Below are 18,640 nucleotides of genomic sequence, written 5' to 3'. Positions count from 1 at the left end.
GCCTGTGCTGTACCGTGGCACCATCCTGTGCCTCTGCAACTCGAGTGAATGCTCTTAATGAAGGTGTATTTGTGCAATCTGTCAGACTGATCCTGCCCAGGACACAGCAGATGTATGAGCTCAAGACCTGCAGCTTTCTCTTCCCCAGCAATGAGCAGAGAGCAAACCCAGCCGAGGATAATCCTCTCCACCTTTGCTGCCAGCTCAGCTCCCATAAGCTCCTTAGCCCATCCCACGCCTGACCCTGGGGGGATGCACAGTCCTCACTGCCTTCCCAACTGTGGCACAGCAGAGCCAAATGTGCATTTGGTTTGATGCACAGAAATCAGAAGAAGGATCAGGAGCCTGCAGATATCCACTGCTAACCCACCTCTCCATACTCCTTATGATCTGGGCAGGCACACTGCAGAAACAGATGAGTTTTTGGATCAATGGTCTGTTTGAACTCTGAGCTCCCATTATAATTTATTATTGGGAGTGGAGCAGCACCTGCAAGCCACCACCTGAGCAGGCTCCCCAGCTACTGTCTGCTGAGGCTGACTTTAACCTCCACATCTCTGCCAAATCCAGCTGTTTGGAAGCCTGGCTTCAGTCACAGAGTGCTTTGGCTGCAGCAAAAGGTCTCCAGGAGAGAGGGATTATAAAGCAATTAAAAGCAATACAATTATTTCTCACTGTTATAAAGGTCCACCAGCCAGTCTTAAATGGAATTTAAAAAGTAGCTTGATTGTCTTAATTTACATTAGGAGAAGGGGAGGACCAGCAAGTAGCAGAGTTATGCTTGTACAAACAGCCCCATTCAGCTGTATTCAGATGTGCTACAACACACACAACCTTATTTAAACATGACACTGTGTTTGAATTAAAAGTACCCCACTGCAACAGAGGGTTGCTATTTAGTGTCAGGCAGGAGATGCAGGGTCTGAAATTCTGCCAATAGCGCAGGGACATTCTGTAGAGATGAGGAATCTGCCATGGTCAGGGAAAGTACCAGGAGAATTGGAAGAGGAGAAGGAGATGTACTGGCCAAAAAGCAGTGGGGAGAGAACAATGGGATACCAGAGGATGACAAAGGACTCCAGACATGATCAGGCACTGCTTTGTTCCCAAATGAAGTAGCAAATGAAGCATCCACTGACAACACCTAAAACTTTAACCACAAACTTTAACCCAACAGGTTTCTGCTTTAACCCATCTTGCAAGAGCCTCCTACCTCAGCACCTGCTCCCTGTGCTCCCACTCACAGCCCAGTAGCCACTGCTGGGCCATTAGCTTTGAGATATCCACCCTTACTTTCCCCAGGCAGCACAAGAAGTGCAAGGATCCTTTGGATATCTGGACTCCTGTCACAGGACACAGGCCATGTTCTTGTGATGTCACGTGACAAATGAAGTTCCATCACAAGATATTTTAATTGAAGTCTTACACAGTCTTCAGCTCCACCAGTGCTAAGGGAACTAAAGCAGAGGTTCAGCCAAGCCCTGAAAAAGCCCAAAGAGGCTTCCAAATTCAGATTTAGGCACTGCTCCCACCTTGAAAGCAGGACAAAGCAGTCCCTGGAGAAACACATCAATTCCATTCAACTCTGTTAAAAGCCCTCCTCACAGACAGTGCCTCCATGCTGGTTCCTGTCCAGCAGCCAGCATCCCCCTCTTGGTTAATCCCAGCACTGGAGACTCGTGTGGATACACATCAGCTTGCAGGAGAAAGGCCTCAGTGGGGATCAGTGCTCCCAGCTTATTGCTGAGATAATCAACACTGAAAAGAACTGAGAGCCAAGCCTGTGAATGAAGGGGCTGCTCAGCTGGGCCTCAGGTGCTGCTCAAGGAGAGCTCTTGTGATCACAGTTTGTGTGACTCCTCCACAGGACAGGCTTTTCTGAAGCCTCATGGCATGTAGTATTCTGGCCAATGTAGAGCAAACTCTGAGTTCACTGAGAAAGAGACAATAATTCTCTCTTGAAGCAACTTTTTCCACAAAAATCTCTCATGTCTCCCTGCAGAAATTTTAGCATCAAATCCAATATTTTTTTATTTTTAGACACTTCAGCATAAATTATGAAATAAAAAGAAAAAAGGCAGAAAGGTGGAATAAATACAGAATTGCCCATGTCACATGGTTTTCACAGCATTTTCTAGTTGAGCACCTCCCAAAAACTCACAACTAGAAAACTTAATCTCAAAAACACAAGTTATTAAAGTTTTATAAACCCATTAAAACATTATTGTTATGGTCACTCCCAATTTGAAGTCAAAATGCTTCAGCAAAATAGTTCAGTTCTCCCAACTGTTGCAAAAGATGTTTTCAGGTGCTCTTTTGCCATTAAACTAGAAGTTTTTTATTAGATCTGAACTCATTCAGACTGGTTAGTCAGGTCTATCATTCCCTTTTGGCAAGCTTTCATGCTTACTAAAACAGTCACATTTTCACACATTCTGTTGAATAAGAAATTCCACACAGCACTTTCAGGTAGAGGGAAATGGCTCAATGAAGGTCATTCCTGTTTCCCCCTTACCTCTCAAGAGTATTTGCAAGTTGGTCCTCTCCTTTTGCACAGACCTGCGTGCACTGACCTCCTCTGAATGCCCTTTCTCAGGAAGTGAACTCTTTTCTAGGGGGAAAATACCCTTGTAGCAGTAACCACTTCCTTTCCCTTAAAAGCTCTCCAAAACTTGTGTTTGGTATTTGTACTGCTCTGCTCACAGAGATGAACCCATTGAAACTCATTATGTTTGAATTCACAGCACTAGAGGAATGCAGAAGTAATCATTGACTAGGTGAAGAGTCAAGAACCCAGACCTCCTAAAATGCATATTTTAGGATCCAGGAAGATTTTTATCAACAGCAGAATCATTTTGTTTTCCTGGATTTGGCTACTACGTGGTACAAATACTTTTCTTCAACTCATTGCTAGCTCTGAAGTTCTGATTAAGTAATTGAGCAAATACAGTGGACTTAAGTTGCACCAAGGAAGGTTTAGATTAGATTTTAGGGACAATTTCTTCACTGAAATGGTGATCTGGCTGCCCCAGATAGTAAGTGGAGTAAACACCTCTGGAGGGATTTTAAAAATGTGCAGATATGGCACTTGAGGACATGGTTTAGCAGTGATTTGGCAGTTCTGGGTTAATGGTTGGACCAAATGATCTTACAGGTCTTTTCCAACCTACATTGTACTGTGATTCTAAATACATGGTCTACCACATGGCCAGGTACCCTCACACCACTCTTGCCATGTTCACAGAGAGACTGGATGTTGTGTCTGTCCCTCCAGCTTAAACCCAAACCCTGCCAGGTTCAGCTGTGATCACCCTTGGAGGGAATAACCTGTGTGCCACGTGTGGGCTGGCAGTGCCAGGGCACCCGGTCAGCTCACACACCTGCCCTCAGCAACTGCAGCCACACCACCTTAAACTGCCATCAGGTTCATGTCACATTAATGCTCCAGCTGCAATGAGAAGATGTAATGCCTGTTCTGCTTGGCCTGCTCCCACAGCAGCACCCTCTGGCAGGCAGGACGGCAGAGCAGGAAGGCAGGGATGAAGAAACCTGCCCTCCATCACTAAACCTCACTGAGGATTTTAAGCAACAGTCCACCATGTCTGCTTGTGCCAAGTCTGGAAGCACAGTTTCAGCTCCAAGGTTGGAGGTCACCTGCTGTTGAAGTGTAGCACAAAACCCAGCAGAACCCAGACTGAGGTAAGGAGCTATACAAACTGTCCTTGGACTCTGTGGACTCAGCTACTAAAGCTTAGGCCACTGTTTCTGTCCAAGGCTTGCCAGAAATCCCAGACTTTCCTTTGAACACGACCTCAATGCCCATCCAGAACATAACACAAGCAAATCACAGCTTGCCTGAAACTCGGGCACAGTGAGGATCTAAGCCCACATGATTCAGCCTGACTTTTAGCCAGAAGGCACTCTGCAAACACAGGACAGAAGCAAAGTCTGCCTGGATGCCAGGCAGCACTGCTAGATGCTATCTCTGGACTTAGAGGGATCAGTCAAGAGGTGAATGCCTCAACTCCAAACCAGCCCAGTCCCTCTGCCCCACTCCAGCCTTTGGTACACCACATCTCCACTTGCTGCAGAAGGACAGTAGCTGTACTACACTGACTCATTAACAACATCTGGCCTACTTCCAAGATCAAAAGCTTCAGGGTGATATTTTCTCTGCCTAAAAATACACCATCTTTTCTATACTAGCCAGAAAATGGAGTTCTGTTTAACATTTGCATGTGGAAAAATCAGTACTATAAATCATGAGCATTTCAGCCCTGAGATATTTGGAAGGAATATAGCCTGTGCCCATCTTTCAAAGATGACTTTCAAATACGCCTTTCAAGATATTGTATGAAGAACACAGGCCCTTTCAGTTACATTGTTATTGTCCAAGAGGTCTTCAGCGAAAAATGGAAGCTTTAGGAAAGTAAGATGGCACAGAAAATACTCTGCAGGGTCAGAAGGATTTGATGCATCTGCTGTTCCTACCACCCAGTCTGAACTACACACAGAGTCCAGGCCACATTCAGCTGTTAACACACACACACACCCTTCTCACTGTGTCTAATTTATTGATGTGAGACTCATGATGTTCTACAGAAAAGATTGTGACAGGAGCATACAGCTATCCTCTGAAAAAGCAGTGTGGAAAGGGATCTGGTCTCTGCACCAAACAAATCAACCTGCACTTCCAGTCCGTCACACCTTTTATATTGAGAGGGGAATTTAAGATGCAGTCTACTGAGCAGAACCCTTTTCTTAGTTTACTGACCCTATAGGCATGATGGTACCAAGTTTTATTCTTAATATTTTCATAGTTCTAGAGTTGCTATGTCTCTGAAGTGGGTTTAGGTCAGAAGAGAGTCTCCCTGTCACATTTGTCTCAGAGGGTGCAAGGTGAAATGGAAAGGCTGTAAGAAAGTCCCAGTTCTAAATCATATTTATCCCACTGTAGTATTTCACCCCCACTGCTGAAAGGCAGGGTTTGCATCAGTGACCCAGCAGAACAAAGCAAATTCTGTCCTTCTTCAAGGACAATGCAGTGTCATGCTCTTACCAGCACAGAGCTGGAACAGGTTGGATGCTCATCAGCAAGTTACTCTTTCACTTATGCATAAGTAGAGTTGAAGATGGGGGTCAGAGAAAGTTATGAAACCTGAAGTCAGTCCTTGCAGTTCCAAAGGGTGAACACTGCTGTGTACAGGTTGTGCTAAGCACAGCTGCCTTATTTCAGCTATACATAATATTTGGCAACTATCAAGTATCTCTGTCTAGGCACTAATATAACAGAGAGCCCTATTACAACTCAGCCTTACATGTTTCAATCTGCAAAGCCACAGCTCAAGCAGTAATGCCATGTTTAATGCAGATGTATTGCTGACTTGCTCTTTTCAACCCATTATAAGTGAAGAAAAAAAAATCTGAAGGGCTTGCCACTTTCTTCCATCTGTGATATTCATGGCATGGTCACCTTTAATGTTCCCCAAAATTTAGCATACGCTATTACACTGAAACTTGAGCAACACAGGAATGAATCTTTCAGCATATGAAGCAATGCCTTCATACCTCTTGTCATGGAACTTGCAGACATTGAAAAGCATCAGGCAACCCGAGGCACTTCTAGGGAGTTTTTCTTCTTGTTTCTTCCCCCCAGCCTTGTTGATTTTTTCCATAGGAATTTCATGAAGCAACCCCAGCAATGACTCACAGAGCCCAGACCACATCTACTGTTTAGACTCCTACTTTATATGGCAGAACAAGAAACCCAAGGCCTCCATTTCCCAATGCATTATTGGAATAGATGCTGTTACAAGATTTTGTACTTTACATTTACCTCTTGTTGCAGGTTAGCTATTTTCCCATGAGGAAGTCTTTCTCCTCTAACAGAGCAGTGTTGCAATCCAGTATCACCTGAACACGAGCATCAAAAAGAGCATCTTGAGTGTCCACTAACACAGAGCTGTTAATAAGCATGTGAGGCTTCTTCTTCCTTCTAAATAATATTTCTCCTTTTGATTCCTTGCTCTACTCTTCCATGATGAGGGCAACCAGTAGAAGCTAAGTACCAGTTGTAGGGGTAGCAGAGAATTCCAATTTAGGCTAAACATGACCTAAGAAACGCTGTTTAAAAAAAAAAAACCAAAAAAAAAAACCAAACCAAAACAAAACAAAAAAAAAAAAGCACTGCTGAAAAAGCCCTGGAAAAGTCACCAGGGGAGACCTTAGAGAAAAGGTACTTTAAGAATGGAAAAGATGCCTAGTGCACAAGAGGTCCAGTTGACTAAGAGCAGGGACACAAAAGGTGCCTTACAGAGCTGAAAATAAACAAGCAGACGTTTGTCCACAGCCAAAGCACCTCCTTCCCCTCCAGTGAGAGTTGCTCACACCTGTAACTCACCTGCTGAAATGGAGCCACCCACTAAACTCGGATGCTTTCATTTTATGGATCTGTTTTCCCATAATCACCCACAGGTGCACAATTTTCTCTGGGACAAAGGTGGAAGATAACTGGTAAACAGGGAGGTTTATTAACCCTTTCTTGCCAGCCACACTGGTTACCCAATTCTGGTTACAGCCTTCTAACCCCAGAGGCAGCTGCAGCAGCATTGCTGGGACAGCACTGTGTGAACTGCTGGGTCTCCTCAGTGCTCGGAGGTTGTTGGTGGTTGCTGCTGCAAAAGAAGCCCTTCTGCTTCTCCCTTCCAGAAAAAGGTGACTGTCCTCTGTCTAAAGTTCTGCCTTCTTTTATCATTTTTCCTCAATTTTATCTCTCTGCTATCTCAACTCGATCTTACTCATTTATTTTATGTCAAGCTCTGCAGTTTCCAAAACCTACATCAATCTGTACCATTTATCTACCAGCTTTATAAAGCCCTTTAATGTTTGCAAAGCCTTTCTGCCAGGCCACCAAAGGGACTGTGTTCTTGCAGCTGACAGAGCTGCCTTTGCCCCAGCAGCCAGCAATGAGCTCAGCAACACAGTCCCACACAGCTTCCCCTCAACCTCACCATCCCCAAATAAAAGGAGACAGGGGAAAGAACAGGGAATGACACAGGGAAAGAAGAAAACCTAAAATGGCAGAGAAAAAACAGAGAAAGTGAAAAAGAAGGTGGGACAAAATAAATGAATATAGAAAGACACAAAAAAGGTGAAAGAACAGGAAAAGGGGAAACTGAAGGGCAAAAAATGAATGGTGCCCTCTCTCTCAAGGCTAGAGGTTTTCCCCAGTCTCACCTGACTCCTGCACTTGGACCTGTCCTGCACATGCACACTGAAGCTGTCAGATCACAGATGAAGTTTGGACCTTCTTGGTGCTCTGCAGAAGGGTTTATGTAATTTTTATGTAAAGTTTATATAATGTTATACCTGCCACAGCAGATAACTGTGTATTTTATAGACTGTAGAGCATCTGGATAGGTGGGTGAGGCCACCAAAAACCCTGGATTCCAGTTCTGATAAACGAACTCAAGACTGCATTCACTGAAGAGGTTTCACAGACCAAAGCTGAAGCTGGAAAAAAGCTTTTTACAACCGAAAGTAATTTGTAGCTACCTGCTTAAATCACCTGTTTTTGCTAAACCAAGACTACAGGTAGGTGAATGACAGTAGAACTAGTTTGAATGGCTTTGCCTCTCCTGGTCTCACTCCTGTTTGCTGTGGAGTCCTGGATCAGGAAATGCAGCCCAGGACTGGGACCTTGAGAGGAAAAGCCCTGGTCCTGGAGAGCCCCCCTCTGACATGTTAGAGGGGGTCCAGCCAAGAGCAGGAGCAGGTCTGTGTTTCTAAACACACATAGGAGAGGGCCATTCTTTTTGTTCTGGTAATGAGCAGAGTCTCCCATATGCTGTTCTGGTCCTTCATGTGTCTAAATATTCATTTTCCTGGACAGAATTTACTCATTTTTTATACAAATACAGTTGCCCTTGATAGTTCTTTGCAAGAGATTTTTTTTTTTTTTTTTTTTTTTTTTTTTTTTTTTTTTTTTACTGAGTTCTCTGCTTGTTCTGCATCAGGAACTCTGTTCTCTCCCACAGCATTGACCTTCAACCCTGTTTCTGGATCACACCATCAGCATCATCCCATTGCCCCTGCGTCTTTTCTGGTTCTGCACCTGCCTCCTGACCTTCCTTCTAGGTACCAGGTAAAAAGCCTGGCAGTGCTTGACCTCCCACACCATCAGGGCTTACATTTTTCAGCAAGCACAGAATGACATGGAAAGAAGAGGGATCCAAGATCTATGTATTTCAGCCTACTTCTTAGACCTTGATTCCCTGATGAAGACCACCTGCCAGAGGGACATTGACTGAAGTAAGAATTTCTCATCTTTAGAAGCCCATGAAATCTACCTTCCCATGTTTGTATAGCTCTGACCTCTCTGGTCATTTTGGGAGCCTTTCCTGTGTCAGCTTGCCAAAACAGCACTTCTCTTATCAGCAATTCTCATCACTTACACTACCTACAAAACCAGGGTCAAATTGACCCTCAGGCCAATGACCCTGCATCAACCTTTCCACAGACCTTTATAACCCTAAAAGGAGCAGAGACCAGCATCAGCTTGGGTGGTAGATAGTACCTTCAAAGGGTTGGATGGGCCATGCAGAGAGGAAATGTTTTCCCCAGTGATGGATTAAGATCCCAACTCACAAGACTTCCAGCTCCTTGCTCTGATCTCAGCCTGTCAGAAACCTCAATCCTTGAGGCTATCAGTCCATGTGCTGCTGACCCTGTCAGAGACCCCAATCCTTCTTGAAGCCATCAGTCCATGTGCTGCTGACCCTGTCAAGCCACAGCACCACCCTAAGGGGTGGCTCAGCAGCTGTTCATGTTGCCTGGACAGAGACACTGCTGCTTTTGCTAACTGAGGCAATCCAAAGGCAACACAGTAGATCAAGTCCTGTCAATCCATGCAAGAGAGAAACACTTGCTCTTCAAACCTGATCCTGCTGGCTTATGAAACAAAGGTACCCTTTAATAAAATAGGATTAATGAGCTTGAAAGGTACGCAATAAAGCGAAAGAAACAACTCCCCTATTTCACACCCCAAGCCAACCAAATATGGAGATAAGATAAAATCATGCTGTTTACTTACTAATTTAAAAGCTCTGTTCCCCCTGGATGCAGTTCACCTTCAGCCAGTGGCACCAAAAGAAGGCTCTTCTGTGTGGTTCTCTTGCCCCTTATTCCTCAAGAGTTCCCAGAAGCAGGGACTCCAAAAACAAGACTGGTCACACAGAGCTGAGTAGGAGCAAGGCTTCATATATGGGAGTGGTCAGAAGGGGAAGGTGATGTAATGGAGCCCTATCTTTGAGCAGTAAAGGCATGCCACCCTTCCCCCTCCCTGTCCCTGAAGAATTGCTGGCTCACAGGGCAAGATGAGAACAGAGTGGTCCAGCACTTTCCGTGCCGCACTTTCTCACGGTAAAGGGAACAGCAGAGAGGGTGGGGAGCAAGCAAAGATCAGAGTTGAATGGAGACAATACTTTGATGTTAGGTAGTCCCAGGAGTGAAACTGTACTGGCAGGGTTGTTCCTTTTCTTCATGCATCAGACAGTTCTCTGCCAAGTGGATGGTTTCCCCTGGCATAAGTCCTGACAGGGAGGACACTCTGCATTAGAGCAGTGGTGACCTCATAGCCATCCTGACAGAGAAAATCCCATTCCTGCACTTTTCCAAATTGGCAGATGCTGGAGCACTGCCCAGCTCCATGGCCATAGGGGCTGAGAGCTTTGTAGAGGAGAAGAAATGTGCATCCCATAAATGGTGGTGTCTTGGACACTGACCTGGGAAGCTCTTGAGAGGCACATCCTGCCCTTCTCCATCAGAGGAAATCTTGAACCCTGTGAATGGAGAGGAAATCTCTCAAGTACGTACCACTGCTGTCCAAAGGGAAAATAATTCATCTCTGACTTCCTTCATTTCAGTTTTGTTGATCGTTCACTGAAGGACTTGTTTGACCATGAAAAGCACATCAGCCCTTAGGACAAGGTTTGCCCAATTCAAAGGTTATAAACAATCAGTTGGGTACGTCTGTGATTGCTGTATGAAGGGAGAGTCCAGGTCTATCAAAAGGTTTCTGTGTGCTCTCAGATGAGGCAACTGGAAAAGGCAGGAGCCAATCCAGGCTTTCACAAAGTGGAATTCACAGAGCTGCTGTCCTCTACCAGGAACTGCACCAAGATCCACAGGATCATGCAGCAACAGCCAAACACACACCACTAGCTCCAAGAACCAAAACCTCATACTGACAGGAACCTCCATGGGTAATTCTCAGATTTGGGTGGGGAAGGGAGATGTGGGAATGACTCTTGCAAGAAGGGATGTTTGTGCAATGCATAGTGAACTGAACTGGAGAACAACAGTGCCTTTACCCCTTCACAGGATATTTTTTTAGCCAGAGACATCCCCTGTCTACACAACACTGTGCCATCTCAAGGAGCTATTCCTGTGCCCTGGAAGGAGCATTCCTGTGCACATCACAGCCTGAGTCTCTCTTACCCTGAGGAATGGGTCTGCTTTGACAGTGCCAAGGGACTTGAAAGCAGATACACAACTGAGAATCCCTTTTAACTGCCAGCAATGCTGCCCGAGAGATTTTTCAGATCCAGGACAAACTAGGTCTCTCTTACCGATGTAAGATTTGCTCTACTATATTTGCACTCTCCTGCAAATTACAGGAGAGTGTTCTGTTCTGTTGTTTGGGGGGAGACCTGGCTTTGGAGCTATTGGGAATGAAACAGAAACAATTAACATTGAGTTGTTCTGTTATCCTTATCCAAACAAAAATATGCACCCAACAGGTATTTCTCAGTACAATCTGAACTACACCAGACCCTGTCCATCCCAAGGAAAGCTCCTCACTTGCTCAAGGTGCAGCATGTTTTTTAACAGGATTGTCTGGAGACAACCTAAACACCCTGGATGGGTGACAAAGTCAACTCTAATCAAACTGTAATCACAAAGAGGAAGAACAGATAAAATAGGTTCCTTCCCCTATTTCTCCACTGATACTCATGATAAGAGACAGAGACATGGGAGACTGGGTAAAGCTGCCTACCAAATATGAACCTCCAGTACTTGCTGCACCTACAGGAAGATCTCCAAACTCCATAAACTGTCCAGACTGCCGAATTCTTATCATCATCACAAAAAAATTCACTACTTAACATAATTTTAAAGCTACTATCAGGGCCAGGGATCCACATGATAAAAGCATTCATATCCCTACTTCAGAGACAGGACAACAGAGACAATCTTGCTTCAGAGCTGGTCAGTGTCTGGGCTGGAATAAGAAATCTTTCCCCAGATTCCTTAACCATGTTCCTAGACATCACCTTTCTTCCCTATCTCATGCCTGATATATGCAGTAAATCCAGAGGCAGCTGGAAGTGGCAAGTGCAGAGGCTGACACTGATCTACTGCACTGTGCCTAGAGCTCCATGGGATGTTGTGTTCAGTGTTCCTCACTCCTCCACTGTAAACAGAGAATTAATAAAACGTGAAGGTAGCACCCTCCAACTGCTTGTGAAAAAAGACAGCAGATTAGATAGCAGCAGAGGAGCTGGGGGGAAGTTCAAAGTGTTTGCCACTTAATGGAAAACTTGCAGATAATTACAGAAAGTTGTTGTGTAACTAATCACTGTTAAAGTCTAACCTAAGCAAGAGGGCCCTAAAACCAGAAGAACACAGACTTTCCCAACAAGACCCAAGGTCCACTTTCCATTCTGTTTAAGAATCAGTAGGACTTGGAGATGTGAGGCTCAGAAATTATTCTGGATATGAATGAACACTGACCCACAGAGATCTGCATGTGCAGCCCACTCAAACTTTGCCTTTTAAGAGCTGTGCTTCTCAGGAAGCCTCACAGCTTCTTATTCATTTCTCAGCAGTTTCTGCTAAAGGATCAGCTCTACTGCTCTTGGCCCAACAAATGAAACCTCCAGCATAAAATGCTGCACATCCTGGTAAGCCAGAATCTATCCTGGGTTACCTTGAACAAGATTTCAATGGGACCACATGGCAGGGTCAGGGTAGCAGCCTCTCAGAGAGGGATGGGCCACAGCAGCAGTGCAGACATCCCCAAATCTTGTCGACCTGCTTACGCAGCCCTTGGGGTGCCTTCTGCCAGCACTGCATGGCCACTCAGCTCACAGAGTTGTGGGAATCAACCCAGCCAAGAGCCACTGATGGCTGTGAGATGCTGTGAGGGAAGAAATCCCACTGAGTCCCTGAGAAGGCTGTGGATAAAGCTCTAATTTGCACTGAGTGGGCAGAGGCTACATACATTCTGGCTACACTGCTGCTTCAGGGGCAAATCTGTCTCGGGGATGAACACCTAGAAGCAAGAATTTCATGGACCTTTACACTGGGACCCCTTTCCCTGCTGTGGGCAGGTGAGGAGGGTGCTCAGCAGCCATACAAATAGTTCATATTGCACTACACAGGAAAGGTACACACCATGCAAGACAGCTCATGCTCTAAATGAGAATCTGGATGTACAACTCTTCTATTCCAGTGGTTCTCATACTCTCTGGGTTTGCTCCCCAGAACAACCTCAGGAAATAAATGAATTTTTCTTTCTAAAGCAGTCACTTGCTGCAGATCCACTACTGCCCTAGTGCTTCAAGCTCATATTTAGTCCAGCTAGGGCTTGGCCAGCACAGTTCATGTCTGTGTGGCCATTTGCAACCCATCAGTTTTGACCTTAGGAGAGAAACACACAGCACAGGGTCAGTCTTGGTGCACACCATGATCCACAGCCCATGTGTGGGATGGGCACCTGTGTACAATGGGACAGGGTCCTCTCAGCCCACCACGGCAAAGCAGCTGAGCGTGTTCAGCTGCCACCAGCCCAAGGCTGTACACTGAAACCTCTAGGTGACTGTGCTGACCAGAAGGGCAGTCACAAAGTTCCTACAAAAGAAGACTCCAGGGACAGGAGCCTGTCTTGACTGGCCTCTGCATCTGAATGCAGAAATCTGGCAGGTCTGGTGTTTGCAGCGTCTCCTCCTCTGGGCAGAGCATAACACAGGACTGAGGAAAGACTGGGTGCTCAAACACCAGCTCTGTCCTGAGAGATGCCTCATGCTGCCAGGAGAACAGGACTCGCACCTCAAGTACAGAGCAGAGAAAAGAGTCCCTGTCTGGTTCATCTCCTGCCTCTCCCAGGCTCTTTCAAGGCTTGTTTGCTCAGATGCTGCAAAGGGCACCAGAGGTGGCTATTTGCTTACTAGAGATCAGAATCACAAACCTCTGCCTCAAAGCACTTGGAACCTATTCTGGAAAGTGTCAGGGGGCCAGCTGGGCTGGAGGCAGAGACTGTACCAGCACAGCTCTGGGAACACACACTTGACTTTGGGAGGAGCACACAAGATGCAGGGGTGGACACACAGACCTGCACAGGAGCTCGTCCCAGCAGTTCTCCCCTGCCCTCCCACACACAGGGGCTGCTCAGCCTTTACATCACAGCCTCTCCAGGCTGGGATGGAGCAGAGGCTGGTGCCTTCCCATCTGCTGAGCCCACACCTGCTCCCATTTCCACTCCCACTGGGAACCGCAGATGCCTTTGCCACGTTTCTGATCTCTGGGGAAGGCTTGGTTTGTTTGTCCAGCGTGTCAGGGCTGCAATCAGCTGGCAGAGTGGGCCAGCCACACCTGCATGGCACAGCACAAAGCTGCTTAAACCCCCCCTCTATCGACCTGAGCCCCTCGACCCCCCGACCTTCCCAGGGAGAACTGGCAATGCATGGGATAGCACGGGCAATGCCCTCGCAAAGATCGGGGTGTCTCCCACAGGTCGAGAGGAGGGGTACTACAAACACAGACACCTCCGAAATTTTGAGAGCCACAGCAACCAGTGCCATCAGGAACAAATGGACTTTTGCACAGGGGGGTAGAGTGGTCTTCTATGGGAAAGACTCTCACCTTTCCTTGCAGATAGAAGGAAAAGGGCTTCCCACAGGCTGGAGCAATGTTCCCATTCTTCCTCCTCCCCACATCACACAACAGCTCTGGCCCTCTGATGCTCTGCATGCTGTGGGTATGACCATTTTCTGGCAGCTTCTGTGTCTCTGTCTCCCACCTTGTCCCATCACAGTTGCCCCATAGCATTGAGGAAGAGGAACAATTTGCAGTGAGGTCAGCCTGATGTGTCATGAGGGTCTGTGGGAAACAGACCTTGGGGTTTAACAGGGCAGCTCCCCTGTGAGAGCTCCCACAGCCAGAAATGAACCTTGAACTCCAGCAGGACAGGGCAGAACTGTGCAGAGACAGAAGACTAGATAAAAGAGATTACTCTTTTATAGATATGGATTTTTTTAAGAGAGCAGGAAGGAGCAGGAAAGAGAGGCAGAGTCCAGAGCATGGTCTGACTGTTCAGATCTGATGCTACCAGAAATGCTGGCTTCTCTTGAAAAGACTTCCTGACTCCCCCCCATGCCACCCTGGCTGCCTTGCTGGCCTCTGCCACTGAGATCCCACCAGCCTTGAGCTAATTTGGGCTCATGGGTGAGAACACAGAAACACAATAGTGACAGGAATGAAAAGCAATGGGGAGGAGGACACCCAGGGGACTTCTTCTTATCAAAAAACAACAGTATATCAAAGGGGATGTGTGGAGAGAGGGAAGAGCCTTCTGTAAAATCCGCAACTGAGCCAAATCCTGCAGTTTTTCCGTGCTGCAGTTTTTGTATTTTCTTGGGAACCCCATGATGAAGACTGCCCCAAAGGGGGACCCCTGTGCCAGGCCAGGCCGTGTGCCAGACATGCTGCACACCGAGCAGTCACACACCCACAGCACAGTCACTGTTTGCCTTCTGCATGTGCTTTTTGATTACAGCTTTTATTTGCAAAGCATTTCTTACAGAAAAGACAAATTGCATTACTCTCAGCTTATTAAAATCACACTCAGATTTTCTCAACAGCTAATTACACCAGGCAGCAGTGTCAGTGTAATTATAGCTGGGATGGACGTTTGGGGATACAGCTGTCACACAATCCCTTCCTATGCCAGGCTCAGCTGAGCCCTGCCCAGACACTGCCCCCCTGTGACACCCAGCACAGCCCTGTCATGCCACAAGAGAAGATGATGCAGGTAAGGCCAAGCACCTCCTCAGCACAGGAGAGGGGCCCCCCCTGTACCAAACATCTCCAGTTACAGCTGGGTATCCACCCTGGCTCTGCTGCATGGGCTGGAGGAAGGGATACATGTGGTCTTGGGGTTACACCACTGAGGTGTGGGGAGTGAAAGGGGGTTTTCTCCTCTTCCTGGTCCTAAATGATTGCAATAAAAACACACTGCCTGTCCAAGCTTCCATTTGGTTTCGTGCAAAACAGAGATTTTGGGCTTCCCTGTTAATTAAGCAGCTCTGGGAACAAACCACAGAATTTGGGCTCTTGCTGGCACCCAAACATTTTAAAACCTAATTGTGGCACATGACAGACCTGGGAGTGGATTACACAGGAGAAGGTGTGAAGCCCTAGAAATTGAGTTCCAAAGCCTGTGAGGAGCTGGGTGCCTGCTGGAGAACCAAATGTGCCTCTGCAACACTTGGTCTTGGCAGAAGGGCCACCACAGGTGTGCAAACAGCTGTGTGGACAGCACAGAAAGCACCTGCCCCAAGCTCAGGCACCTCAGAAACAGCTCTCAGGGCACAAGACCAGGTAAGCTTTGGGCAAGTGGGGACTTAACCCCAGCACTGGCTTCCTGCTGACAATGGGGTGCTGTGGAGAATATCACCTCCAGGAAGATGCAGTGCTAATTAGGTAAAGCAGATAAAAACTGTGCCTCTTTCAAGATGAGTTTCCTTCCCACTGAAATCCTCACAGTTTCAGTGCTCAGCAGGATGCAACCACATCCTTAAATGATTTCCTGGAGCCTAGTTTCAAAGATCAGTCCCTTCAAAAGCAAGAATATGCCAAGATCAATAGCAGACCCAGGAGAGCTTTAAGCATGCCAGCTCCAAAACCACCAAGCTTTCACTACAGCCAGTTACCTATCAGATGCTCAGGGGCACTGCTACCTTTTCATATTTGAAAAGGCTATCAAGACTCCCTAAGCAACCAGCCTTACTTAAGTACCAAGGGGAAAAAAAATCAGTAGGAAATTTTACATTTCAGAAACACAATGTGTCTGTGCAATATATCCTGGAGAGGCAAACCCACAGATTGAGTTCACAAGAGAAGAGGAGCGGAGTTCACAGACACTGGATGTGATCCCAAGAACAAGGACATATTCATCTGTTCTTTTAATAGTTTTATTCTTAACTCCCTAAAGTCACTAACACGATGTCCCAGGACGAAGCTATCAGGTGATCATTTTTAATCCAATACCAATTATAAGAGAAGAATGAATGATTAAAACTGCATGTGGAAAAAGCTGAGGGGGGTGTCCTATGGATGCCAGAGGCAACATGTTCATTATATTTACTTGTGGCTCAGTAATGAAATAGTAAAGATAACATATGGAGCTAGCAAAAGACATAAGGAAAATTTCAGCTGTGGAAAACTTGAAAACATCTGTGAAATAGGGCAAATAATATCTGATTAAATTCAATACAGAGAAATATGTAATACTTGGCTGTGATAAACCAATATGAAGGATAGATATATATTGATGGGTTTGAGTTAGAAGTTCCCTACACCACCATTAAATCTCTTACGAGGATTTGGTGAAAAAAATGCAGCAAGAAGGAAGCAAGAATTTGTTAGCCCCTGATTCACTGGCTCTTACTTAAAGCTTATAAATGAAACTGGGTCTGTAAGGAGGAAAAGTATTCCTTTGAAAAGGATAAAGAGGACAGGGGCAGAGTTAAGAATCAAAGCTGGTAAATCAAGCTACAGCTATGGAAACTTTTGAAAAAAATTAATAACTTAGTACAAGGAACTTAACTAAGAAATGACATAACAAAGATTATGCCCTACACACTGAAACATAGTGTTTTCAGTCTAGGGTGTTCACTCAAGTACAGCTAACTGCCGCTCCCTTGGAAAAGCACTGAAATCTGTCCAAATAGGAGAATTCCAGGCAGAGGTCATTATTTCCTACCCTTAAAACACGTGTGCAGCATTAGACCATGCTACAGGAACACAATGCCTGAAAAGCAGGGGCAAGATTCCCAAGAGCTTCAAGCCTTCCTCTCCCTACCTGGAGCCTCTGGCAGCGAGGTATCGCCCAGCCTCATCCCCCTTGCAGCCTCCGAGCAGAGTCACTCCCTCCATCCGTCCCACGGACACACCTGCGCGCTGCGATCCTACCTGGAGCTAAGTGGGATTTTCCATGCGGCCGGTGCGGCATCTCAGGGGTCCTCCCAGCACATCCCTGCCTGGCCCAGGGCTTGGCGACTGGCCCGGGGAGAGGAGAGCCTCTTCTCCAGAGCAGCCGGGCTGTTCCCCTGTGGGTGAGAGGCTGGGTCAGTCCCAGTTCTTGTGCTGGGCACTAGATGGCACAGACGGGAGCGGCCCGAGGGGAGCCCGGGCTGGGCGGGCAGCACCGGGGCTGCCGCTTGCCCAAGGGGGGCTGCTGTCGTGGGGAACGCGCTGCCAGCAGCAGCGTCATCCCACGGGGCTATCCCCTCCGTGGGGCGCCCCAGGGGATGCCACTGCCCTGCTGCACCCCCTCACGTCCCGTCCTGTCCAGCCACAGCAGCGCCTGTGCTGCAGGGAAGCTTGGGTAGCCCGGCGAGGGCTGTGGCATCCGTGCCCCTGCCTCCTGGACACGACCTGCTACTCCTCACCAAGCTCAGGCTCGCTGAATACACCTGGTTCACAGAGCAGCCCTATACGTGGCTCAAACTGCATCAAAAAGAGACAGAAATCCTCTCTGGGAGAGCTGTCCTGCGTCACTGCGAGGCTGCACCTTGGTCATCAGCCTCCAGGACGATAAATAGTACCTGGCCCCCGGAGTGTGGAGAGAGACAGCGAGGGCCAGGTACTCCATCTGTGGTCTCTCTGGGTTAAGGCCAGTTCTGGCGAGCAGCACCCCAGCACCTTTCCTTTGCCCTGTGGGATCACGGTGCAAAGGAGGGAAGCACTTAGTCACTGCTCCTCAAGCATTTGTCACAAGGTAGCTCCTCTAAATCAGCTCGCTCTTCCTCCTGCTTTTCTTCCTTTCCAGCACTGCTGCCTGCAATCCCTGAGGCAGGGCCTGCACCCCAGTGTCCTCCCAACCTCATCTTCCTCAATTTCTTTAAGGTGTGGATGGAATTCCATACCAATGAACTGTGTGGACCGACGCGATGAGGCAAACATGGGCTAAGCCACACAAACTGCTGTGGTAAGCACAGAAAAAGCCAAAGCGCTTTCTGTGGTGACAAAAAAAAAAAAAAAAAGCATGGGAAGGTGGAAGTTTGTGTGTTGGCCTCTGCTGTTCTGACATTAGAAATTCAATTTGCTTCAAAGGTTAACACAGCTAATGGCTCTGCTGAGGATCACAGGCTCTGACAGCCTGCCTGGAACGGCTCCGTGCGTGGCAGGGCACGGGGGACAGCATGTGCGGGGTGGCACTGAGGAGAGCAGCAAGCTCTGTACACAGGGCACAAGTGGCACACATGGGTGTTATCCAAACCAAACCTGAGCCTGGCAAAGCCCAAAAGAGCTTTTGTGTTGAACAGCTCAGTGATGCCAAGTATTAATGACAAAGACA

Source organism: Cinclus cinclus, chromosome 17 (assembly GCF_963662255.1).
Source record: "Cinclus cinclus chromosome 17, bCinCin1.1, whole genome shotgun sequence".
Lineage (NCBI taxonomy): Eukaryota > Metazoa > Chordata > Aves > Passeriformes > Cinclidae > Cinclus > Cinclus cinclus.
The sequence above is the reverse complement of the archived record's forward strand: the minus strand, read 5'-3'. Positions refer to the sequence as shown.